Raw genomic sequence first — 26,570 nt, 5'->3', positions numbered from 1 at the left:
CATTTACCAGCCATGTGGCGTTGGGCAAATTACTGAACCTCTCTGAGGTTTAGGAGGAGGGGAGTAGGTCATCTAGTAGGGCTGTTGTTAGTTTTAATGAGGTACCATATTTAAAGTACCTAAAACAGATTCTGAACCAAGGTAGGCTGTACAAAAAATACTAGGTATTTTTAATAATATAACTTGTAATGTACATCTTTCCCCACTTACCTCCTCTCACTCCTGTTCATTTACTCTAAGCTTCTGCCAACCTGAATTACTCTTCTCTTTTTTTTTTTTTTTAAGGTCCCAATAAACTAAAGAATCTAACAGAATTGGTCTAATCCCATCGCCATCACCAACTAATGAGCTTGATGACCTTTCTGAGCCTCAGTTTCCTCCTCTGTCAGTAATAATAGCCACCTCACCAAGTTTTTTTAGAAATCTAGTGCAACGATGCAGATAAGGAGCCCAGTACTTAGCCTCCTTCCTTGCCTCCAGGATCCCATATTTGTCCATGCTTTTCCACCTCTGTACCTTTCCACCTGGAATGCCCCTTTCCTTTTTCTGCTTGTTGGAATTCTTTCCAAAGCTGTCTTCATGCACCCCAACCTCAACAGATAGGACACCCAGATAAACCACCCTTCATTAACAAATGGAGTATTTATTGAAAGCCTATTCTGTATTGAAACCCTAGGGTTTTATTCTATATTGACATCACGCATCCGTCAGTTTGTCATACTCTGGTGCTCGCATGTTGCTATGATGCTGGAAGCTATGCCACCAGTGTTTCAAATACCAGAAGGGTCACTCATGGTGAACAGGTTTCAGCATAGTTTCCGGATTAAAACACACTAGGAAAGAAGTCCTGGCCATCGACTCCAAAAATTATCTAATGAAAACTTCATGGATCACAAGAGAATATTGTCTAATATAGTGCTGGAAGATGAGCCCCCTACATTGGAAGGCACTACACAATAGGTGCAACAAGGCACTGAAACATACTAACCAGCGTGAGGATGGCACAGGACCAGGTAGTATTTCATCCTGTTGTACATAAGGTCACCATGAGTTGGAGATGGCTTGACGGCAACTAACAACAACATTATATACTGGGCAGTAAAAAAAAAAAAAAGTTGTTTTTTTTTTTTTTTTTTTTTATGTACCTGAGGTTACAGAGATGATGAAAGTCTATTCCCTGACCTCAAGAAATTCAATCAACTTAACATAAAAATAACTGTAACAGCACAAGGTGAGAGTAGTAACAGAAATAAGTCTAAGGTGCTAGGAGAGTACAAAAGAGGGAGCTCTTGGGTCTGACTCAGGTGGGTTGAGGAAGTCTTCACAGAGACAGGGACATTTGGGTTTGACCTGGAAGGGTAAGTGATATCTGACAGACAGAGAAGAGTGAAAAGGCTGGTAAGACAGACCTGGAGATGTGAACATTTGAGATAGGCAAGACAGCCAGCAGCGGGGGAGGCTAAACTGGGATGGAGAGGGGATTGAGACCGAGGTGGAAAGATAGGGGGAAACCAAGGTGTGAACGGTCTTAACTTTTGCCAGGGAAAGGTCCCAGGAATTTGACTCCATTCCACACTTACCCAGGAACATTGGGAAGAGGAGAGTAGACCTACAGTCCCATGAAGAACATTCCAGAAGCAGTCTAAAAAGCCCTATCTCCAGCCCTCATCATATCATTGGCTAAGGAGCCTAGAATACAGGATTATAATTCAAAGGGCATTCGGGTGTGGCAGCCCAATCTGCTGACTTTTTTTTTTTTTAACCACAAATGGACAATTTTTCTTTTGATTTCTTAAATTCAGTTGCAAAATTTAGAAAATCCCACTTCACTTGTGATGGAATGAAAATTGGAAGATCCAGCACTTTCTGAGGAAGGTTGCAATTTGGGGGTGGAAATTTCACCAGCGTCTCATAATCCAGCCATTTCTCTCCATGAGCCAGAGGTCAACGCCCGGAGGGCAGGCACTGTCTCATCCCGGGCAGTGCGGAACTTGTTCCTGGTCGGATGTTGCTGCTGGTCCCCAGACTCTGCCTGGCACCCATGTCTGCAGTGGCCACCATGGCCACTCTCCCAATTCCAGAGCAGCTCGCTAGCCATACTTCCCAGTGCTTCCTGGGCTCAGCACACAAGGCTGAGCAGAGTCCACAGACCATCTCACCATCACTTCCCCTGTGTTCCTTGTGCTCCAGACACAGTGTCTCACCGTCCTCCACACATGAGCGCCCTTCCACAATGCTTGAAATCTTTGCACATGCTCCATCTGTCATTCCTTTCTCCAACCTGCCCAAAGACACACACACGCAGTCACATACCCAATCGCTCTCCCCCTGGCAAACTCCTACTCAGCCTTCAAGTTCAGCCACGTGTCAGCCTTCTCAGTGAAACTTCCCGTGGCCACTCCCTTTCCCCCAGGCAGTAAATCACTCTCTCTTTGAGGCCTTATGTGAGCCCCTGGGTGGTGCAAACAATTAACATGGCAGGCTACTAACCTAAAGATTGGAGGTTCGAGTCCACCCAGAGGTACCTCAGAAGAAAGGCCTGATGATCTACTTCCAAAAAATCAGCCATTGAAAACTCTACGGAGCACAGTTCTACTCTGATACACATGGAGTCACCATGAGTTGGAGTTGACTGGATGGCAACTGGTTTTGGTTTTTTGTTTTGTTTTGTTTTCTCGGTCTTACAGCACTTCTTCTCCCACCCTGGTAATAGCATTATTTGGTTGTGCAGTAACACCTACATTGATTCCTCTGTTACCCCCAAGGAAACTGAACTCCTTCAGGGCAGTGCTGGAGACTTACAGGGCTCACTTAGCACCTAGCATGAAGTCTGTTTATAGTAAGCACTGAATAAAGTATTTGTTTACTGACAGTTTCCACCACTAGATTGGAAGCTCAAAGGGGTAAAGACTTTCTGTCTTGCGGAGCATTGTTTGCTTAGCACCTAGGACACTGCCTGGTATGTAGAAGGCATTCAATAGAAGATGCTGAATTAACTGGATTTAATCAACTCAGGGCAATACAGCAAAACAAAAGACTTGGCCAAGTTGCTTAAGTTTGCTGAAAATTGATTTATTTGGGGGTTATCATGAGTTCAAATATTTGCTAAGTATATGCCCAATTTGTTTGCACAAGCTGTGAGATATACAAAGGTAAGATGAAAAACTTAGAGAGGTGTGGCGGGGGGGAGAAGGGGGAGGTTATAAGAAGTTTATAAAAGTGTTAATAACACGGGTTAAATGTAACACAGTATGTGCCATGAACGAGAGAGGCAGATAAAATGCAGTAGGACCTCAGGAGAGAAGAGACTTCTTCCAGGGAGTTGGTCAAGAGTCTTCACTTGAGACACCATGTGTGATGTTTTCCCAGCCTTGCTCCAGCAGTCACATAACCCTGGTTCCCTGGGTATAAATAATTGGAGGATGGACACATGACCTACGCCCAGATGCAGAGAAAGCTGGTCTAGGGAAGGAGCAGGATACAGGGGCATCAAAGAAAGCAAAGAGAAGTGGCCACGTGGTCTCAAGGAGTGAGAGGTGAAGCCTGGCTTCCTGACGACTTTGATTCCTGGATTCAGCCCTTCTGTGGCCTGCGGCAGCTTCTACCTAAGGATATTCTGAGACATCCTAGGGTCCTAAAAATAAATACCCCCGTTTTTGCTTAAGCTAGCTAGAATGTACACCTGCAGCCCAAAACCTTTTGTGAAGGTTTGGGCCTGAAGGTATGGGTGTGGAGAAATGGGCCATGGCCAGAATAGGGCTGGTGGGGAAGGAATAAAAGTATGTTCAAATGCCCATGGGTTGAGGGTACAGTTTATTGGCTCCCCCTTTCCATCCCACATTCCCACTCACTCCCCACCAGCATCTCCAGCCCAGGGGCCCCTCTATCTCCTCTAAACCTGGTCAGCAGCCAAACAGTAAGGATTCTGCACAACTTGGGCAGAAGCAGTCCTGCTGATTCTAAGTTGTCTGGAACTTCAAACTTACAGAGCCTGGGAACAAACCAGGTAGCCTTGGTCCAAGAGAATGACTCTACACCCAGTGTCCCCGTAACAGAAGTGACTCACCACACGGAACAGAGCCCAGAATGTTCGCATACATGCCTGGTTATGTGGGTCCACACATGGAGATGATGAGGAACTGCCATGCAATGGATTGCGTTTATATGGCCGTGGTCTTATAAATCTCACCAAATGATTGGGAGGGACTATGCATATCAGGTGCTTGTGGCCCACCAAGGAGATTGGACAGCTTGCTAATAATGCATATAAGGTGCATGGAACCCTAATGAGGGGATTAGTCAATTTTGCCATCCTGCTAGACTTAAAATGAGCCATCCCAGAGGCGGAAAGGGGGGACCTCACTACCACCCAAGAAAGAAGAGCTAGGAATGGAGTGTGTCATTTGGACCCAGGATCCCTGCACTGAGAACCTCCTAGACCCAAGAAAGAGAAAGAGAGAGCCGTATCACCAGAGAGAACACAAGACAGCAAGAAGAGGCGGCAGAGAAATGGCGGCAGCAGAACCGGGAGACTGACGTGAGATGGTGCATTGAACTTTCCAGCCCACAGAGTAAGGCAGTTACAGTGGCTGTGCCAACCCACAGAGCAAGTGAGCTGAGCACCTTCAGGCAGGCAGCTTCCTGGAGGAGTAGGGTGCTTCCAGGCACTTGTCGATGGAACTAGGTTTAGCTGACACATGGAGCAAGAGAGCTGAGAGCTGGCTGAGTGGGGTGCCCCCCGGGCACTTATTGGTAGAGCTAAAGAGCTTTGTAACACTTACCCTAGCAGGGCAGAGGCTGGGCCAAGGGGCTGAGGGTTCAAGAGGCCGAGCGCCAGACAGAGGCCTGCCTGCGGGACCGGCTGAGAAGAGGCTGCCCTAATGGAAAAACTGTATCCTGAGTCATTCCTAATCCTGAATTGTAACCTGTTCCTTCCCTAATAAACCCCATAACTATAAGTATGGTCTGTGGGCTCTGTGTAGCCCTTGCGACGAATTATTGAGCCCAGCAGAGAAAAGATACCGTGGGAGGGATGGCTGGTGTCAGAATTGGTAAAAAGGCTGAGGGGCGGAAGTCTGTCCGACCTCCACCTCATAGGGATCAGCCTTGTGCTACTGATGCTGATAATGACTCTTCTCCCCAACCCTTGAAGTTAGAGGAGGTCAGACGCCCCCACCACGCCATTTTTACAGGAACACAGGGATTTGTATGCAAATGTACCCTTGGTACATCTTCTTGGAATCATGTCTGTGTGTGCAAGCACCTCTCAATGGAGAAAAAATCAAAGAGAGTCATCATTACAAAGAAAGAACACTAAGCTCCGACCCGCCAGTGGCTTTGAGGTCTGCTAAAGTGCACACACTGCACCCTTTACTAAAAGTTCACCCAGCTACCCTGAGCTGAATCACACCCTCAATCAATGCTCGCTCTGTGTGGGAGGGCTCCAGGAGGAAAGGGGTCAGCAGTGTTGCTCGAGGGGGTGTGGGCCTCTGACTTTTGGCTGATAGGGTGGGGGCGGGGGAGGGCCACGAGCAGATCCAGGTTTATGGGGCCCTGAGGCGTATATGATTGCAGGGAGAACCCCCTTTAAGAAAAATAGTGACTATACACACACAAACACACACACGTGTATATATACATGTATAACCAGGTACAGGGCTGTGGAAAGGACTGGTGCCAATAAGAGACTCTGACGCTTAAGCTTTATTAACCAGATGCCATTGAGTTCGCTCTGACTCATGGCGACTCCACGTGTATGAGAGAGTAACTGTGCTCCAGGGGTTTTAAAGGCTGACTTTTCAGAAGTAGATCGCCAGGCCTTTCCCTCAAGGTGCCTCTGGGTGGACTCAAGCCTCGGCCTTTTTGGTTAGCAGCTGCACGTTAACCATCTGCACCACCCAGGAACTCCTGAACTTTATTCGTTTCGCAGTAGATTGACTCAGGGATAGGCGGACGGGAGTCAGAACTTAAACTTCACTTTCCTTTCTTCTGCCCTTGTTGCCTATTCCATACAAATTGAGGTCTCCAGAGGACAGGGGTTCTATAAAAGCACTACTGTCCTTGAGAAGGGGAGCCCACTACAGGCTGCACAGGGCAGACTGGAGGGAGCACATGACTTCGTGCCAGGTGATAAAGAACAGGAGCTAGGAAGTTTAAGGGAGAGAAATGAGTACTTCCTCTCCCATTCTCACCACTCCTTTAACCCAGCAGTTCCCAGACTTTCTGATCTTCATCCTTTACCTCTACCTCTTACAGCTTATCCCCCATTTTCGACTCCCCAGTCACCCAACGGCTTCCTTTCCAACTGGCAGAAGACTCACCCTTCATGTTGCAATACCACCTCCCAGCGGAGAAGTGAGAGGAAACAGCTAAGACCGTGACCTTTGGAGCCCTCTGCCTGGGTTTGAAGCCCAGTTCTGCCAGTGATTAGATGGGTGACCTTGGCAAGTTCTTTAAGCTTTCTCTCAGACTTTTGGTTTCCTCTCTGTAAAGCTGAGATAAAATTAGACCCTTCCTGCATAGGGTTATTGTGAAAATAATTCAAGAAAAAATGCCTAGCGCAGGGACTCTAATGTCGACCCTCACAGGTCAGAACTCTCCAGTACTATCTCCCAACAGCCGCTGGATTTTAACGCTGTAGTCTCCCCAGCCCCTCTGAGAATCATACCTTCTTGTCGGAGAAGGTCTCTTCCCCTGCCCCTCTCTCCTAGGAGCTCAAAGCGTTTCTCAGATACACTGTCTTGAGATCTCACAGACCCTTGGAGCAGTAAGAACCTAGGACAATTCTCCTCATTCTACAGCTGGCCAAGGTAAGGCCCAGAGCTATTCAGGGCAGGGTGAAAGCTTCAGAGAAAGGCAGTGTGGACACGAGAAGAAGAATTGCAGGCATGTCCCCAAAAGAAGTGGGATGGGGCTGACCCCACCAAAGGCCTGGACTCTGCATGGGACCATGTTAGGGAGGGAGGGTAGGCAGTGAGAGGCCCAGGGAAAGTCGCCTGCCCCCACAGCCTACAGCAGGTATGTTCTAGGTGTGTTCTGCTTCCTCCCTCAACTGCAACGCAGCAAAACTGAACATAGAAGATTCTGGGTTCTCTGAGCAAGACTGGGAGTCAAGAAGCCTGTGGCCTGATCCGTTCCCAGCTCCGCTAGGAGCTAGCCCTAAGGTCCGGTTCTTTTGTGTATAAAGTCAGGGATTGGGCTGGATGGTATCTAAGGCTCTTATCTTAAACCTCTTCAGAAATGGCTTCATTGCAAAGTCACCTGGAGAAGGAGCCAGAAACCAATATCCCAGAATGCAGCACTTCTCCTCACCACTACACTTTCTCTGGGCTCCCATCATGCCCCAGAGAGTCCTGCTCCGTGAGGTGACGTTGCGGCACTGAAATGGCCAGCTGTCAACGCTCTTTTGCCTCTAGTGTTTGTGTGTAGTCGAGGTGGCAGAAGGAAGAAGGAGGAGGCAGGAGGAAGTTTGTTTGGACCTTGCACAAGAAAAAAAAAAAAATCAGGAAACGGAAGTGTTTCAATTTGTAGAGCAATTTTTCAAATAGTTTTCTTTCTTTTTTAGGAAACTGTCCGTAAACACCCGCCTATTCCTATTTCCTATTTTTTTTTATATACTGATAGGAAAACAGAGTGAGGAGTTCAGGATCAAACTACAGTAGCAGAAACTGAGGCATTTGCAAGAATAGCTGAGCTTGCTGAGGTGCAAAATGCAAGTAAATGTGGAAATTCTTTGGGGTTTCTGACTCCATGTTCTGTGTAGGGGGATCCCTTGATGTACCCCTCCAGCCTACCTTCCCACCCCACTCTTCCCCAGCCCCACTTTGGATTCTCTTCCTGCCTGAGAATTCTAGAATTCGGCATTGGTTGAGCAAGAAAGTACTAAGGAGGACTGACTTGGCAGAATCCCTTGGGGCCCTGGTGGAAGGAACATGTTTGGCAATGAATGCGTCAGTGTGACCCCAGGCAAGCAACTTAACTCGACCGTGCAAAAGCCCAGGACATTCACATCCTGTCCAGCAACAAAGCCTCGACACCGCGGGATGAGCCCTGACCCTTGGAAGCTGACCACAGCAGAGGGGTCAGGGAAGGCTCTTCTTCCTCGAAGCCTCACCCTCAGCCCAAGGACACTTTGTGATCTGGGTCATCAGGTCACATCACTTTCCGGGCCAAGTGTCCCAAGTCTGTAGCCCTGCCCTGGACAAAGGTTGAGGATCCATTCTAGAAGGCCCTGAACCACTGCCTTTAGGGGCTTCTAGAATGGTGGCGGAAGCACAGCCTGTGGACTCTGACCTCAGGAGTGGCCAGGGATGATGACAGATTAAAATAATTCTACAGGCACTTGGGACCCCTGGTGGCACAGTGGTTAAGTGATACGGTTGCTAACCAAAAGGTCAGCAGTTCAAATCTACCAGCCACTCCTTGGAAAACCTATGGGGCAGTTCTACTCTGCCCTGTAGGGTTGCTATGGGTCAGAATCGACTCGAGGGCAACAGGTTTGTTTTTTTTGGATAGGCCTTCATGGAGTAATACAATACTAACTAAAAATTAACATAGCATAAGCCACCACCTAGTAAAAACGAACTGAATTAATCAGAGAAGGCTTCTTAGAGGTGATTTTTAAGACTGATATTAAAAGGAAAAAGGAGAAAGGAGTCATTGATTCTGTAACAATTGATAGCTCAAGAGTAGAAGGGCCTTGTGTTGATGAGGAATAACCCAAGGGCAAGCTCTACACCAGGAATATATAAGCACACAGCTATCTATGTGTTGAAACTCCATGAACTCACAGCACGTTATTCCTCAGCCCTGAGTCTCTCTCCCCATCCATAGAACAAGTTGTTGTGTGCCATCGAGTTGAATCCTACTCCTAGTGACCCTACAGGACAGGGTAGAACTGCCCTCTGTGGTTTCCTAGGCTGCAGTCTTTTCGAACTGCCAACATTTTGGTTAGCAGCTGAGGCCTTAACTATTGCACCACCAGGGTACCTTACAGAACAAGCAAGAGAGCAAAGTAAATAGCTCCTACCACCCCTTCCAGCTCCAGCCTTCTATACCTAACTATCCTAAACAGTAGGGAGGAGTCCAAGAGTAAATTGACTTGGGTAGAGTTGAAAACAAGGAGACCTGGTGGCACAACAGTTAAGTACTTAGCTACTAATCGAAAGATTGGTGGTTTGAACCCACTCAGCAACTCCACAGGAGAAAACCCTGCTTCTGTAAAAATTACAGCCTTGAAAATCCTATAGAGTAGTTCTACTCTGTCACATAGGGGTCACTATGAGTCAGAATCAACTCAATGGCACCTAACAACAATAACAGAGTTGAAAACAGGTGGTAAATAGGAAGTAGGCCAGGCTCTGGAGGCATCCAATCTGGGAGTAAACCAGTTGTTATGGGTTGAACTGTGTCACCTAAAAAGATATGCTGAGGCCTTAACCCCTCGTACCTGTGAACATAACTTTGGAAATAGGATCTTTGAGGAGGTTATCAGGAACCCTATGGTCATGCTGGAGTAGGATGGGTCCTAATTCAATCTGAATGGTGCCCTTAGAATAAAGAGAAGTGACAAATGAGACAGAAGAACAACCATGTGAAAATGCATCTACACGCCGAGGGATGCCAGGGAAGAAACAAGGAAGGATCTGCCTCTGCGGACTTCAGAGGGAACATGGCCCAGGCGGCATGTTGATTTTGACAGCTACCCTCCAGAAATGTGAGACAAGAGATTTCTGTCATTTAAAGCCGCCAACTTTGTGGTACATTGTTAAAGCAGCCATAGGAAGCCAATATACCAGGTATGTCGACTGGGGATGAGCAAACTCCAGCCCTATTCTGACCAACCATCATTCAGGACTGTCCATGCAGAGCCATCCTAGGGCAGAAGGCAGCCTGTGGCTATGACAGAAGCGCTCGCCTGGATGCAGAGAGACTGAAATGTACCAAGAAGGTGGGACTAGTGTCAAAGGGTGTTACAGCTCTGAAATGACTCACCCATCTATCCCTTCTGACAACAGACCACTGCCCAAAAATTGTTGCCAGGCTCAACAGTAGCAGCCCTGGCTGCCAGGTATTACTCTAATCCTCAAATTCTTCATCTGGACCATATGTCTGGATCTAGACTAGAACCTCCGGCTGAGCAGTTTGCACAGAGGGAAGGGAGCCCCCAAGAGAGGCCTGGGCCAGGGCAGGACTGCCAACATTGTTTCATTAGGTGCAGGGAGATGGCGGTGGGGTTTGGGAGGCCTTGAATGGTCTGCAGTCACTGGGTAGTGCAAACGATTAAGCACTCTTCTACTAACCAAAAGGTAGGTGGTTCAAACCCACCCAGAGGCACCTCAAAAGACAACCCTGGTGATCTACTTCTGAAAGGTCACAGCCATGGAAACCCTATGGAGCAAAATTCTACTCTACAACACATGGGGCCGCCTTGAGTCAGAAATAACTCTGGCAATTGGTTTATTTCGGTATTTGAATGGCCTGCAGAGCACAAAGATGTTTCTAGGCCCCTCATCCTGCATTGAAGGATGCCCTCACTGGCCTTTGCCCTGATTCCTAATATTTTCCATCCCACATCACCTTTGCCAATTCAAGTGGTTGCCATGGGCAGAAATAGGTATGGAAAGTGGGGAGAGTGGCAGGATTACAGCTTGACAAAGCACAGGACTGGTACATGTCATGAAACCTGGTCCAGGGAAATCCCCAAACAGAAGTGCCCAGCTGGTTTCCCCATCACTTTGGGTAAATTTCCATTGCCACCTCCACTCCACCCCCCCTCCCCCAGGTGTCTTCTAAAGAACCTATTGCTCACTTAGCAACCTGCTGGCATTGGATCATAAGAAGCAATGAACCCAGTTGCTGAGCTTGAGAAACTACAGTTTACAGGAGCAGACCACACTTACACTAGTGCCGCAAACAGGGGGGACACAAGACAGTACACAATGACCAGGGGTCAAACTGTAATACAAGTGGCTCAGAGAAGGAGGAAGCAACAAGAAGGCAGCTACTCACCTCTCATATGCAAATCATTTATGTGTAGGAGGCACTTCTTAGGAGTCCCTGGGTGGCGCAAACAGTTAAGCGCTTGGCTAGTAACCAAAAGATTGGCAGTTCAAACTTACCTGGGAGAAAGACCTGGTGATCTGCTTCCATAAAAATTACAGCCAAGAAGGCCCTTTAGGGAAGTTTTACTGTGTCACATGGAGTCACTATGAGTCCGAAACAACTCGGCAGCACCTAACAAAAAGACAGGAGGCAATGAGAGCTGGGGCAGTGGAAAGAGGCTTCATGGAGGAGGGGCATCTAGTGACAATGGCTTGGAAATCAGTGAGTGAGTGAGAGGCTTGAGGGCATGGTTGCGAATGTTAGAGCTTGGACTGGGGACAGGCGGAGAGAGAAGCTCGAGTAAAGTAAACCACCATTGGTTGAGTGCCTACTGTATGCCATCCACAGTGCCTAGAAATAACTTTCCAACTGTTATTTCATGTTTTTTCTCCCAAAAAGAACGATACTATATTTATTTTCATTTCGCAGATGGGGAAACTAAGAAGCTTAAATAAACTTAGACTTGACCCGATGACCAATGAGAGGTCCCTGACAGTGGCCGAACTGGGGAGTAGCTTGCTGATAATGATGACGGAGTAAGACTGGCCTGGTAGTGGTGTCCAGGGTGCAGGAGAACATTGCCCATTTACTTCCTGAGAAGTCAAGAGAGAACATGAACCATGGCAACTTTGAGACATTGAGTGATAGTCCCTGACCTAGGCAGTCACCCTCAGGACTCAGAAACACTAACCTTATCCCCAAGGGCCTTTTCCTACACCTGGGGTCAGCCCTGTCTCCGCTTTCCTTCCCCGGTGCTCAGCCTCTCTTTCTTGTCAGCAGGCTCCTTCCCAAGGATTGATCGGATGCTGTAATAATTAATCAATCACCAACTGTTAGGAAGCCAGCGAGATGTTATCATTGCAGCCATCCAAACTTTAGTTATGCTAATCCAGTAGCGTCAGAGATTCAGAAAGCATTGATAATTATTATAATTGTTTTTTCCAGCCTTTGTGTTTTTGCTGATTTTCAGATTCCTGGTGTGAGTTGGAGGGTAGAAAGAGACCATAGCTTTCCCGGAACTGCGAGCAGGCACTCATACGTTCAGCCTCACACCCAGCCTTGCGGTTAGTGAGGCGGGGGCTGTGAGGGTCCTATCTGACTGTCCAAGCAGCACCTTGATGGAGGTCTGAACATCACTGAGTAATCTGGGGACTGGAGTGAGTCAGGCCAGATGGGGGAATCGGAAGCATTCTACCAGAGCGCAACTGCCAGGGCGTTCAGCCGGGGAATCCCTCAAGGGAACCTTGGACCCACGCTGACCAAAGAGGGCCTGAAGGAAAATCCTGTCTTGCTACATGACTCCTGATTCATGACTTTTCACTCCTGGGGTTTGGCTCACGTGCTGCCTCGCGGCAGCCGCCACCAGCTGCCTTACATTAAACTGTCACCCCCAAAATTCCTCAGACTGCAAACTCACCTGAGAAGGGTGGGCTCAGGTGTCAGAAACTATAACTTTATCCGCAGAAGGCCTCGACCAGCTGAGCCACCTTGGTGACCCTCAGTGGCCTGGATGGGTGACCCACAAGCACATTCACAACACAAGTCCCCCTAACTTTACAACGGATCCTGAAAGCCCTTCCTCCCACCATTGTTAAAATGCAAACCATTATTGATGAGGGACAAAAAGGGGCAGAAGAAAACTAACATTAATTGGAGTGCTTTCTATGTATGGGCTAATCCCTGGATGGTGCAAATGGTTTGCGCTCAATTGCTAATTGAAACGTTGGTGGTTCAAACCCACCCAGTGGCGCTGTGGAAGAAAGGCCTGGTAACCAATCTGCTTCCGTAAAGATTAGAGTCAAGTAAAGCTGGTGGACCACAGCTCTACTCCGTAACCCACAGGGCCACCATGAGATGAAGTCACCTCAACAGCAACAAGTTTGGGTTTTTTGGTTTCTTCGTGCTGGGTGTCATGCGGGACACCTCAAGTACTTCATTTCAGTTAATCTTCACACACCCCTATGAAATGTGTTATTATGACGCTTTGATTCAAGAGGAAACTGATGCTCAGCAGTTTCACACTTTGCACAAGGCCGCCCAGCAAAAGTTGGCAGAGCTGGAATTAGAACCTAAAGGTCTCTGATCGCACAGTCCACCTTTTCCTTAATCTGCTAATTGGCTCCCCCATAGCTCTGTCTGTTGAGAAGCAACAGAGTGTGGTCTCTGCAGCTGCACTGTCTGGATTCGAATCCTGGTCCCAACACTTAACTAGCTGTGTGAGCTTGGACTGGGCACATAGCCTCTCTGCCCCTCAGTTTGCCCACCTGGTAGCTGGGCTAATAATCAGTTCCAAAACCAAACTCGTTGCCATCGAGTTGATTCCAACTCATACCAACCCTTATAGGACGGATTAGAACTGCTCCCACAGGGTTCCAGCAGAGTTTCCGAGGAGTGGCTGGTAGATTTGAACTGCCAGCCTTTTGGTTACCAGCTGAACTCTTAACCACTGCACCACCAGGGCTCCAATAATCAATCACAAAAATATATATTAGGACTGTTGTGAGGATTAAAAGAGTTAACATATGTATACCACTTAGAACAGTCCCTGATGCATTCCAAGAGTTAGCTGTTGTTTTGTTTTTATTATTTATCCTAAAGAATACAAGATACTTATATCGGTCCTGAAAACAGCTCACGATGACCCCATGTGTGTCAGAGTACAGCTGTGCCCCAGAGGGCTTTCAATGGCTAATTTTTCAGAGGTAGGTCACCAGGTCTTTCTTCCTAGGTACCTACGGGTGAACTCAAACTGCCAACATTTTGGTTAGCAGCTGAGAGCGTTAAGCATTTGCACCTCCTAAGGACTCCCCTAAAAAGGGAGGGCACATGAATGTGGCAAACCCAAAGGGGCAACCAGAGCATTGAGTTTTCACCGTTACCCAGTTTTCCCTAGGACAGCCCTGCCTGAGAGCGTATGTCACGGCTAACTAAATACTCTTTCACAGGACCCCTCAGGCCATGCCCAGGTTGGGACTGGGGAAGGAGAAAATGACCTAAGGATTTCAGACTTGTCCCCAGGCTCGAGAACATCCAGCAGTGTGCCCTCAGGAAGTAAGCAGGAGGTCGATTTGCTAGTTTATTCCCGGGGTGAATTTTTTATGCTGTCCCGCAGGCTTCCTTAGAAGCCTAGAACAAAGAGAAGGCACCTCAAACTCATAGCCTTCTGAAGCCACAGATATGATCAGGATGTTGGGGCAATTCCAAAGAACTGGGCATGTTCCTGTGCTGACTGGTGCTGGTCATCTTTCATACTGGGAGGGAGACATGAGATGATAAACCCAACCAGCACAGGAAAGCCCAGCACCATACTGCCCTCACCTTCAAAGGTCCACAGACACACACACAGAACAAGGAACGCTCCACCTACCTTAGACAACATTTCTGGGATTAAAAAAAAAAAAAAAAACCCATTGCCGTTGAGTTAATTCCCACTGGTGGATTCGAACTGCCAACCTTTTTGGTTCCAGTTGAGGTCTTAACCATTATGCCACCAGGGTTCTGTCTGGGATAGTATCAGTCAGAAATATAGGAGTTTTCCTGGGAGAAAGAGAGATTATAGTAGCAGTTTAGTTTTTTAAAAACTTCCAGTTGGCCAGTTCCCTTTAAGAAAGGAGAGCTCTTGCAGAGGAAGAATATGGTGATACTTGGCAAAGGTAGCTCTTGGAAAGAACACCACACTGAGACTTTGGAAGCCAGAGTGCTGGGACAAGACACGAGGGAGGCCTGGGATGGGGCAGAGGAAGAGAGGGGCAGAGGAAGAAGAGAACCAAAGCTAGACCAACCCAGGAGGAAGTGGAAGAGGACACTCGGGCACTCCGATTGGAATCTGATTATTGGTGGATGTGACAGGTACTGTTCATCTTTCCAAGCAGATTAGCAGATGCGATGGTATATCTGACCCATCCTGGGAAACCCCCCTGCCCACAAATATCTCACAAGCATCATACAAGAAGGAACAACTTAGAAAGAAGGGATAAACAAAGACATCAAATTCTATCTACCAACCCGTCCTAAACTTCTGACTTCCTGCTAAGAGGAATCAAGGGTCTTGCCTTCACTCCTGGGTGCCTTAAGGGGATTCTGAAGATGACAAAGCCCTAACTCCTTTCCAGCACCTCCAACAGCTTCTGCTCAACAGATGTGGCTCTGTCAGAGAGGGAGGGGGGCCAAGGGCACGAGGTGTCAGAGGCAGGAGATAGGCTTGTAAAGCCCCAGACACCTGCCAGGGCCCTAAACTTGCGTCAGAGTCTGTCTCCCTCGAAAGGAAAGAAAGCAAGTGTGCCACAAGCAAATCACAGTAGCTGGAGTGGAAAATATCGCTCTGACACAGGCCGTTGGCGCTGGGGAAAATTCTGCGATGAACCATATTGAGACTCAACGTTATTTATCTTATATGGTTACCGGGCTTGGGTTTTGGGTTTTTTTCCTCTTTTTCTATTTGGGAGGTGGGGCATTTTCCTTTCACTGCAGTGGAGGTGGCAGCTGAACCATGTCGCTGGGCAAGCCACAGCTCAAGACAGTGGCTGACTCTCAGCAGTAACAGGACGCGACAGGACCCAAGCTTCTCCTGGGATCCTGAGACTATGGCTCCATGGGAGGACCGCAACCCTCGTGACATTTTTTTAACCTTTTAAAAATCATCAAAGCCACACTGCATTTTGGCAAGGTGATATGGGTAAAGAAATGAATTGATGATCAAGAGATCAAAGTACTCATGCCTACACGGCCGCTTTAAAGGCTCTAGACTTCAGTGTCCCTATTTCTAAAGAGAGAGGGTTGACATGGAAATAAACTGGAAAATAGATTCCAAAATTCCTTTCAGCTCCCATAGTTCTAAGAACTCAGCTTGGAGTCGAATCTAAACTCTGACACATTATGGTTATGTAACCTTGGGCAAGTCAAATAACCTCCCTAAGCCTTGGTTTCCTCATCTGTAAAACCAGACTAAGCAGCCTAATTGACATAATACATGAGAGGGCACTTTGTCAACCTTGAACTACCAGGCACATGGAGAAATATTCATATTATTCCCACGTATCAGGGAAAATGGTAATGAAAGATGGTTTTGATTATCTGGACCCTCCTGGAGCTCCGTGGCATTAGCCAACAGGCTTACGATAAAGCAGGAGGGGGCTCTCTGGGGCTTAAGGAAACAGTTTTTGACCACCAGGATCATTAAACATTATGAAATCTTTTCTGAAAGCCTTCAGGAAAAGAAGAGGCAAGAATTAGTGCCAGACTGTTTCGTCATTGCCTTGCTTGAAGACACAGACCTGGACCAGATGACCCCTGTACCCTTCTAGGGCAAAAATTCTTTAAGTTCCCCTTGTAAGAGTGAAAGGAGTCCTGGTGGTGCAGTGGTTAAGCCCTCAACTGCTAACCAAAAGGTCAGCAGTTCTAATTCACGGGTTGAAGATGTGGCAATCTGCCTCTGTGAAAAATGCAGCCTTGGAAGCCCTACGGGGCACTTCTACTCTGTCCTATAGGGTTGCTATGAGTCGGAAGTGACTCGAGGGGTGTTTTGTAAGGGTGGGGCTGGGAAAATAATCTACATAGATAAGAGCTCTTTGGATTTAAACCCTCCGGTAACTCTGGTGACATAGTGGTTAAGAGCTACGGCTGCTAACCAAAAGATCGGCAGCTTGAATCCACCAGGAGCTCCTTGGAAACCATATGGGGCACTTGTACTCTGTCCTATAGGGTCTCTAGAAGTCGGAATCAACTCGACAGCATTTTTTCTTTTTCTTTTTTTTACAGTATTTCCAGCCTCCAAGGCTTACTGAAATCTGGGGTGGCTGCCTAGAAGATGCTGATTAGGGGTGTGAAATGCATAGCAATATTTTCTGAAACAATGTGTTGGGAGGATGGGTGGGGTGGGGAGTGGATCAGGTTAAGAAGGATTAAAACTGGAGCAGATGAGTAGACTCCAGAGGGAAAGTTCAGTGAGTAGGTATGGCTACTCTTACAAGAAGCTGCATGGTATAGTTCATGGGTCTTATTAAAGGTCTAAGTTTTGGGGCCAAATCTGGGTTCACATTTCTGCCTCCACCACTTAACTAACTCTGTGACCTAGGGTGACTTGCTTGGGCCTCATTTTATTCTTCTGTCAAATGAGGTTAATAATAAACTCTTGAGGTTGTTATAAAACTTAAAATGAAGTCCTATAAAGGGCCTGGCACAGAGAAAGAAATCAAAGGATGACAAAGGAAAACCAACCAAGTCAGCTGGTGGTTGGCTGTGGGCATCAGCAGGGGTCCCTGGGCTTGGCACCTGGGGTAGGATGTGTCAGGTCTACTGCACGTAGTAGACACACAGTACAGGGCTTCAGATCGCTGGCATTAGTCATAGGAGAATTGCAAGGAGTCACACACAAGCACACGCTCACACTCACAACAGATAAGATTGCTTAAGCTCACCGTCCCTGGGACCGAGGGGATGAATAACAAGTCTGCGGACCAGTGTGTTTCCCCAACCCTGTCACCAGGAAGGAAGGCCCACAGGGTCCCGGCAAGCCCTGGACAGAGGGGGATTTTAGAAGGAAGCTTACTGAAAAGCACAGATCCCCATGGTTGTGGAGGAGGTTGGGAGAAAGGAAAGTGAGCCTGATGTGGCTGCCCGACACAGTGAGGAGGAGATGACAGTGCAGCCCAGGGAAAGACTGTGCAGCCATGGCTGGGCAGGGGAAACTCCAGGATCCTATTCCTTTTCTGACTCTGGGAAAAGCCACCAGGGCCTCCCTCCCTGAGTCAAGCACAAGACCACAAAAGCGCTAACTCTTTCAGTTCTTTAGCTATTTTGTGGCCTTAAAGCACTTAACCTATTGGCAAATCTCTTCGATCCTGCTACAGGGGAGGGGAAAGAAACAAGGGCTTTCCCCATTTCACAGAGATGGAAACTGAGGCTCCCTTATGTTGGGAAACACGGGGGCGGGGGGCTAGAGCAGACCCAAGTCTTGGCTACAGTGGGCCCTGCAGCCTCATACCACTAGCGCAGCTCGCTGTGGCCTGTGGCAACCCAGCCTCAACTCCTCCCCTCCAGCTTACTCTAAAGCCCTCCGACTTTACACGAAATGAAACAGAAGCTCTGGCTGTGGTCATAGCGACCAGACGCTCCCATGGCCTGCTCTCCAGCTCATCTGCCTCCATCAAGGACCCTGCCTGGTTGGTCCCCAGCAGCCCTTATCCACACTCTCGGGTGATGTCAACCCTTCCTCCACTTTCACTGACTTTGAATGCATTTGGATGCTCAAAGTCATTTCAGGAGGCCCAGAAGGGAAAGCAAAATTGTGGTGGTATCAACAGTAGTAGTTGTTCCAAAAGCGGTAGGAGTGATCGTTGTAGTAGTCGTAGCATAAGCAATGGGATTGCCAGGTAGTAGTCACCGAGTAAGGAGCCCTCGTGGTCCAATGGCTAAACACTCAGCCGCTAACTGAAAAATCAGCGGTTTGAACCCAGTAATGGCTCCACAGGGATCTGCTCCCATGAAGACTACAGCCTAGGAAACCCTATAGGGCAATTCTGCCTTTTTATGTAGAGTCACCAGGAGTCGCACACAACAACAGCAGCAGCAGTCATTGAGTATTTGCTGTTTATCCATTTTTCTCCTGTAACTACTCTGTTGTTAGTTGCCATCAAGTCGGCTCCAACTCATGGCAACCCTAGGTACAATAGAATGAAATGGTGCCCAGTCCTGCACCATTTTCATAATTGTTGGTATGTTCGAGTCCATTGTTGCAGCCATTGTGTAATTCCCCCCAACCTAGGAGGCTCATCTTCCAGCACTATATCTGACAATATTCTGTTGTGATCCAGATGATTTTCCTTAGTCAATTTTCAGAAGTAGCTCACTGGGCCTTTCTTCCTAGTCTGTCTTAGTCCGGAAGCTCCAGTGAAACCCGTCCACCACGAGTGAGCCTGCTAGTATTTGAAATACCAGTGGTATAGCTTGCAGCATCATAGCAACATGCAAGCCACCACAGTACAAAAACTGGCAGACGCATGGTTGCATAATCACTCTATGATCTCCATTTTACAGATGTAATAAGATTTCCTTAGTGAAGGTGTACATGGGGTTCTGGATTCCAATGGCAGAGCTACAATGAGGCTAGTTTGCCCAAGACAACCTTCTAAAGATGTCTTATTGCCCCTTCCCTTCCGCTTCTACGACCTCATGCCCTCCTCAGCACCCCTCCCCAACACACAGCCCCTATCGTGACCGGGTACATGTTTGCCCACTTCAGTGCAGGTAGCTTTCAGGATATGGACAGATGTTTGTAGGGCACTTTCTTCTAACCTGGAACATGTTCACAGAAACTCATTTTATAAATGCTGATTAGTTCCTAGTCTACAATGCAACTGCGCTATACTATAAATAACAACAACCTCAGTTTGGGTTCTTGGGAACTGGGGCCTACAAGATTACAAAAGAAAATTTCTTTCTCCTACTGGACATATGACCAGCCTTGGGCAACATTTGAAACAAAGCTGTCTTGGGTAACCTCCTCTCACACTTCACTCCTTTTTGGGAGATCCCACTTTACTTTCTCCTCTGAGAGAAATGAAATGAAACAGAAGCTCTGGCTGTGGCTCTAGACGCCATGTTGAAACCCCTCAGCCTTCTGTCCTACTACTTGACCAAGTGCTTCCAGATGACCTACCCTCCTCCCCACCTGTCCCAGCTCACAATCCAGCCCCACCTGGGATTTCACCTCTGGGGTCAGTACACCTAAATCTTCCTGGTTTTTTCCATAACTTCCTTCCCACCTCTGAATCTGACCCCTCTGCCTTTCTAGAAGCTACCGGCTGTTTCATGAAGACTCCTCAGAAGCAGAGGTGAAGAAGAATCAAGAGTTGCCATTCAAGTGTACAGAAAACAGACATTTCTGAATTGGGGGTGGCCTGGAGATTCTTCTACACTATCTATATGTTTCTGTTCCATGAGTCTTCATCTGCTTGTTCCATGGATCGTCTTGCTGATCCAGAGCCTTCATTTGGTAGCTGTTAATCTACAGTGGTTTTCACCACAGTGGTGAAATATCCCATTTCCAGCACTGGCCATTCCTCTCTGCCTTCTCTCTTTTGCCCTAAGGGAATACAGTTGAGGGGCCGGGGGCTTTGCTCAACACTTCAGAGTCTGTGGAAGCTGGCAAACCCCCGGGGACTGCAGCAGCATTCTGACTGCCCTTCTGGGGCTCTGCCATTGGAATCCAGCCCCCATGAGCACCTCCAAGGAGAAAATCCGGTTATCTGAGACCCATTTCATGAGCCAATCACACCAAAAACACTTCCTCTTTGGTTCCATACCATCCCTGCCTTACTGCCCATGTCAAAGCTACACAGGCATTTTTCCACAGGGTGCAAATAATTTCTTGAGAACGCGAAGGCCCTTCCGAAAGAGATGAGAAGCGATCTCTAGGGCTTTCCAGTAATATTCTTTCCTCCCTGACACAGTCAATGTGAGAAATCCACTTCCGGAAGGTGATCACTATCCTCCCACGCCTCCTCCACCACCCCAGGCCGTGCTCTTGAGGAAAAGGCAGCATCACGTCCTCCTGCCAAGCCAGAGGCCCCTCATTTCCACTGCTCTCAGCAGCCCTGACTCACAATGAAACTGCAACCTCAAGAGCCCTGGGGGCCAGGACTGCGAAAAGGAAATACAGGTGAACACACGCAAAAGCTGCCTGAGGAAAAGGTTTTGTTTCTCTTACAGAATGAGGCTTCCAAGGCTGGGCAGAGGCCACCAACTGGGAGAGGCTGTGGGGGCCAGGTGCCATGCTTACCAGGTGGCTTTGGCAAAGAGGGAAAGTCCATTCCAGGACCACATGTGCCAACTGCCTCCTGCCAAGGACAGTAGGCATAGGAGTTGCGGGGAGGGACAGGACATTAGATTTGAAAAACCACTCTGTCAACCTTCCCGCTTTTGGACGCAGGGAGCAAGGTAGAGGGATACGAAGGAATTGTGCCGGGCTCCACAGTGGCAGGTCCAACCAAGCCTGGAAGCCAGGTCTCCTAAAGGCCTGAGCCAGAGTTCTTCCTACCACAGGATGGACTCCTGTGTCCCTCCGTAACATCCTATTCCGAGTCTTCAGGTCCATGAAGACATACATCCAGCTGGAGCAGCTGAGCATTCCCATAGGCAACCTCAACATCAACAATAAGAACTCAGATGTACCCACTGCTTGCCCTGTGCCAGCCGCTCATCTGGGCACTTGTGTGCATTCCCTGTTTCACTCAGTCCTGTGGTACCAATGATCATCTCTGACTGTAGACACTACAGCATAGAAAGCTCAGGAACTTGCCCCAGGTGCCACAGATGGTAAGCGGCACAGCTGGGTTGTAAATTCAGCCCGACTCCTGGGCAGCACACAATGTTGTAGGGTGGCAAAGAGGAGAAGGCAAGCCCAGCCTTTGCCTTCAGAGGTATTGGAAGTCTGGCTTCAGTGCCCAATGCTTAGCTGCTCATTTGTGAAACTGTCAATTGACAACTTGATGCCAATTTATAACTAACCCTCTCCTTGAAGCTTCTAACCTCAGGTGCCTATGAGGCAGGTCACCCAAAATCCAAGGTGCAAACAGATTCTCTTTAATTTTTTGAAAGAATAACATTTTTTAAATCATTGATATAATCATTAAAAAACATAGCAGAAGCTTGTCATACTTTCTTAAACTTAGTTTAGTGGTGTTTTGGGAGTCCTTGGTAATGCAAACAGTTAATGCACTCAGCTATTAGCTGAAAAGTTGGAGGTTCGAGTCCACCCAGAGATGCCTCAGAAGAAAGGCCTGGAGATCTGTTTTTAAAAATTAGCCATTGAAAACCCTGTGGAGCACAATTCCACTCTGACACACACAGGGTTGCCATGAGTCGGAGTGGACTCAACGGCAACTGGCTGAGAAGTGTTCTAGTTTGAACTACATCAGAAGCTTAGAAACATCAAAGGGCCTCAAGAATTCTTAAGCCAGCTCTGGAAACAAAAAGTTTCTGTTTCTACTCATTCTCTAGAGAATCTCCCACAGTTTTCATGGGCAAGCAGGGATCACGCTTTAATATGAACATGCAATGTTCGATCCAGTCCCTAAAAAGGTACCTGCCTTATCAAAGGGATTTCTAAGTTAATCAGTAAGAGCCCACCTATTGCTTCTGCCAGTCAGTTTTGCATGGGGTAAGAGGAGAAGGGAACAAAAACCATCTTCATCGATTGGATAAATCCTGGCCAGATGGGCTGGGAAACGTCCATTTTCATTTCTGAGATTGTTCTAAAAAGTGAGAAAGAGGAAGAAGCAGGGTTTTTTAACTGCTCCTCAGAACTGAAGGACAGAGAGAGAGAGGAAAGACTAAAAAGTAGAAATGGAAAGTGGAGCCCCAAAATAAGCCTGCAGGAGAGTCCTCCAATAACCCTGGGCTCCCTGACCACGCCCAGCTCCTAGAACTGGCTCCTGGACCCGGTGCCCCTGAGAGAAGAGTATTTACAGTAATACGTAAGGTATTGTGAATCGGCCCCAAAACCTCCATGGGTTCTGACTTGAAACCACAAACACTGAGTGTGAGGCACTTCAGCTTCCATGACACATGTGCTGCTCACGAGAGCCGCTGAGCTGGAGGACGTACTGGCTATTTGGAAACTCTGAATAAAGAAGACAGCAGCTGGCCTCTCCCTTGTCTACACCTGCCAGGTTGCCTGTGGGTCTATCCCCCACATCTCCTGGTCCGCCTCCTCCCACTCAGCCTCACCCAGAGATTTCTGTTAAACACCTGCTAAAAATAGAAAATTTGGGTAATGTTATAATTCGAAGTTTTCTTTGGTTTCTAGATCAGTGAATGGGCAGCACTGTCCTGGTAACAAGGAAAAGTGCTCCCGCAAAAAAGGCAGGCTAAAGCCTTGTGTTTATAACTAGGAAAAGCACTCCTGCAAACAAAGGCAGGCTAGGGCTTTATATTTATAATGCAGAAAAGTGCTCCCACAAACAGATAGGCTAGTTTATATTTATAACAGAAAATGGGGGGAGGGGGGAGGAACAAAACAAAACAAAAGGTATTTTTTTAATAAATACTTTGAAGTTGCAGCTGGTCATTAATTTTCTCATACTGGTGGTTCAATGGTTAAAGCACTTGGCTGCTAACTGGAAGGTCGGCGGTTAGAACCCAGCAGTGACTCCACAGGAGAAAGACCTGGTGATGAGTTCTTGTAAAGATTACAGCTTAGGAAACCCTATAGGGCAGTTCTGCTCTGTCACATGGGAGTCAGAATCAATTCTACAGCACACAGCAACATCAAGTCAGACAAAAGGCAAGGTATACAAGGCAATAAAAACTTAAGTTTATTTTAAAAAATCTATTAAATGTCATCTCAAAACATTTAAGCACATATAAATTAAAGCTGTGTGCCAACAAAAATGTTTTACATATATCAAAAAAAGTGAAAGAAAAAAAACTAAGTCTAAGACTCCTAAAACAAATCTGCCCAAGCCCAAGTGCCAATAAATGTAAAAAAAAAAAAAAATTAACACACTTAAGGCAGCGGGTCTCAAAGTGTAGTCCGAGGACCCCCATGAGGTGCTCCCTTTCCCAACTGCCTATCTGTGTGAGGCTGGATTTTCCTCATATAACCAACCAAAACACTATATCACAACAGATAGAGAGGTAGACACAAATGAGAAAAACAAAGCCAGGTGTCAAAGAGATTTGGAAAAAATGATAACGTCTTTCTTCTTACTAAATACTTTGGAAAATAGGCTTAATTTTCGTTTAAATTATTTATGTTAGCATGTAATGGGTTTATTGTTGATACCTTAAAACACTGTAGTTGGCAGGTATTCTTTAAATTTCTCAGGTTTAGTTTCAATATAGTAAATACTGACAGATAGAACTCACATACATAAAAGCTCTTTGGGGCTCTCATTAATTTGTAAGAGCATAAAGTGGTCCTGAGTCCATATAGTTTGAGCGTGGCTGACTGAAGGAAACCAAGTACTACACTATGAGGTTTTGGTGGTTCCTTGGTAGAATTCTCCCCTCCTACGTGGGAGACCCAAGTCCGATTCCCAGCCGGTATATCTCATGCGCAGCTACCACTTGTCTGTCAGTAGAGACTTCTGTGTTGCCTTGATACTGAACAGGCTTCAGCAGAGCTTCCAGACTAAGATGGATTAGGAAGAAGGGCCTGGCAATCTACTTCCAAAAATCTGTCAGTGAAAACCCTATGGATCACAACAGCCTGGTGACTGATTTCAACGATGGCAGCTAACAACAACAAGTACTATGCTGTTGTTGCTAGATGCACTGAGTCAGTTCCAACTCTCGTCAGCCCCTTGTATAACAGAATAAAACGTTGCCTGGTCCTGCACCATCCTCACAATTGCTGCTATGTTTGAGCCCACTGTTGCAGCCACTGTGTCAACCCATCTTGTTTAGGGTCTTTTTCTTTTTCACTAACACTCTACTTTACCAAACATGATGTCTTTCTGGTCGCTTCTGATAACACAACCAAAGTAAGTGACAAGTACTGTAACGAATACAATTGCACACACCCACTCCCTCCCCTCGACTGCCAGAAGCTCAAGCCAGATTCAGAAGAAGACACAGAACAAAACATATCATTGCTTAAGTCAGATGAATCTTGGCTAAAAGCAGAGAATACCAGAAAGATGTTTACCTGTGTTTTATTAACTATGCAAAGGTGTTTGACTCTGTGGATCATAATAAATTATGGACAACTTTGCAAAGAATCGGACTTCCAGAACACTTAATTGTGTTCATGAGGAAACCGTACATAGACTAAGAGGCAGTCATTCGAACAGAACAAGGGGATATTGCATGGTTTAAAGTCAGGAAAGGTGTGTGTCAGGGTTGTATCCTTTCACCATATTTATTCAATCTGTATGCAGAGCAAATAATACTTGACTATATAAAGAAGAGCTTGGCGTCAGGATTGGAGGAAGACTCACTAACAACCTGTGAAGGCTTACTAACAACCTGCAATATGCAGATGACACAACCTTGCTTGATGAAAGTGAAGAGGACTTGAAGCACTTACTAATGAAAATCAAAGACCACAGCCTTCAGTATGGATTACACCTCAACATAAAGAAAACAAAAATCCTCACAACTGGACCAATAAGCAACATCATGACAAATGGAGAAAAGATTGAAGATGTCAAGGATTTCATTTTACTTGGATCCACAATCAACGCCCTTGAAAGCAGCATTCAGGAAATCAAACAACATATTGCATGGGGCAAATCTGCTGAAAAGATCTCTTTAAAGTGTTGAAAGCAAAGATGTCACCTTGAGGACTAAGGTGTACCTGACCCAAGTCATGGTATTTTTAATGGCCTTGTATGCCTTTGAAAGCTGGACACTGAATTAAAGAAGACCGAAGAATTGATGCCTTTCAATTATGGTGTTGATGAAGAATATTGAATATACTATGGACTGCTAGAAGAATGAACACATCTGTCTGGGAAGAAGAACAGCCAGAATGATCCTTAGAAGCGAGGATGACGACACTTCATCTCATGTGCTTTGGACATGTTATCAGGAGGGACCAGCCCCTGGAGAAGGACATGACACTTGGTAAAGAAGAGGGTCATCGAAAAAGAGGAAGACCCTCAATGAGATGGACTGACACAGTGGCTGCGACAATGGGCTCAAACATAGCAACAATTGTGAGGATGGTGCAGGACCAGGCAGTATTTCTTTCTGTTGTACATAGGGTCGCTATGAGTCAGAACCAACTCGGCGGCACCTACCAACAACAACTCTCTCCCCTGACAGTTCATGACCTAAGACTGGCTCTTGTAAACTACAGTGACAGCAGAAGAGTCACATGAACCCAGGATGGGAGGAGCACTAGACTTTTCAGGTCTCACGCAGATGAACACACCATCTGCTCCTTGACAGCAAAAGCCTATGAGTATGGTTTAGCATTTAAAATCAGGGGCACATTTTAGAGATGAAGATCAGAATGAGCAAGATAAAGGGAAGAACTCAAATCTCTTTGATAAGGTTTCTTGAAGGAGATGAGATAAACTTTTAGGGACCAAACTGATTTTTCATACTACTGCACTCATATCTCAGAGATAAAATACAACAGAAACGTGTTTATGTCTGAAAATATTCCAAGGTTTGAGATATTTCCCCAAGATAAAACTATCTAAGCAACCTTCACATAGTGATAAGCGCTCAGTGAGTGCAAATAGATACGTAATTGCTTGATTGGTGGAAATCCATGTTCACAGACTTAAAACTTCTCGCCACCACTGCCTTACACACCGCAAACATCTTAGGTAACTCCCCCAGTTATTGGTTCAGGCCCAGAGAATTCAGAGTGATTTCAAACCCATCTGAGTCATGGAGTGAGGGGTGGATTAGGAATGATGCAGAGAACTGGGTTTGGATTCTGCTTTTGCCATTAACTCTCTCTAGTGCCTAGAAAAGTCACTGTCTTCTCTGGGCCTCAGTTTGCCCATCTG

Source organism: Elephas maximus, chromosome 18 (assembly GCF_024166365.1).
Source record: "Elephas maximus indicus isolate mEleMax1 chromosome 18, mEleMax1 primary haplotype, whole genome shotgun sequence".
NCBI classification, from domain to species: Eukaryota; Metazoa; Chordata; class Mammalia; order Proboscidea; family Elephantidae; genus Elephas; species Elephas maximus.
This window is presented reverse-complemented; position numbering follows the sequence as displayed.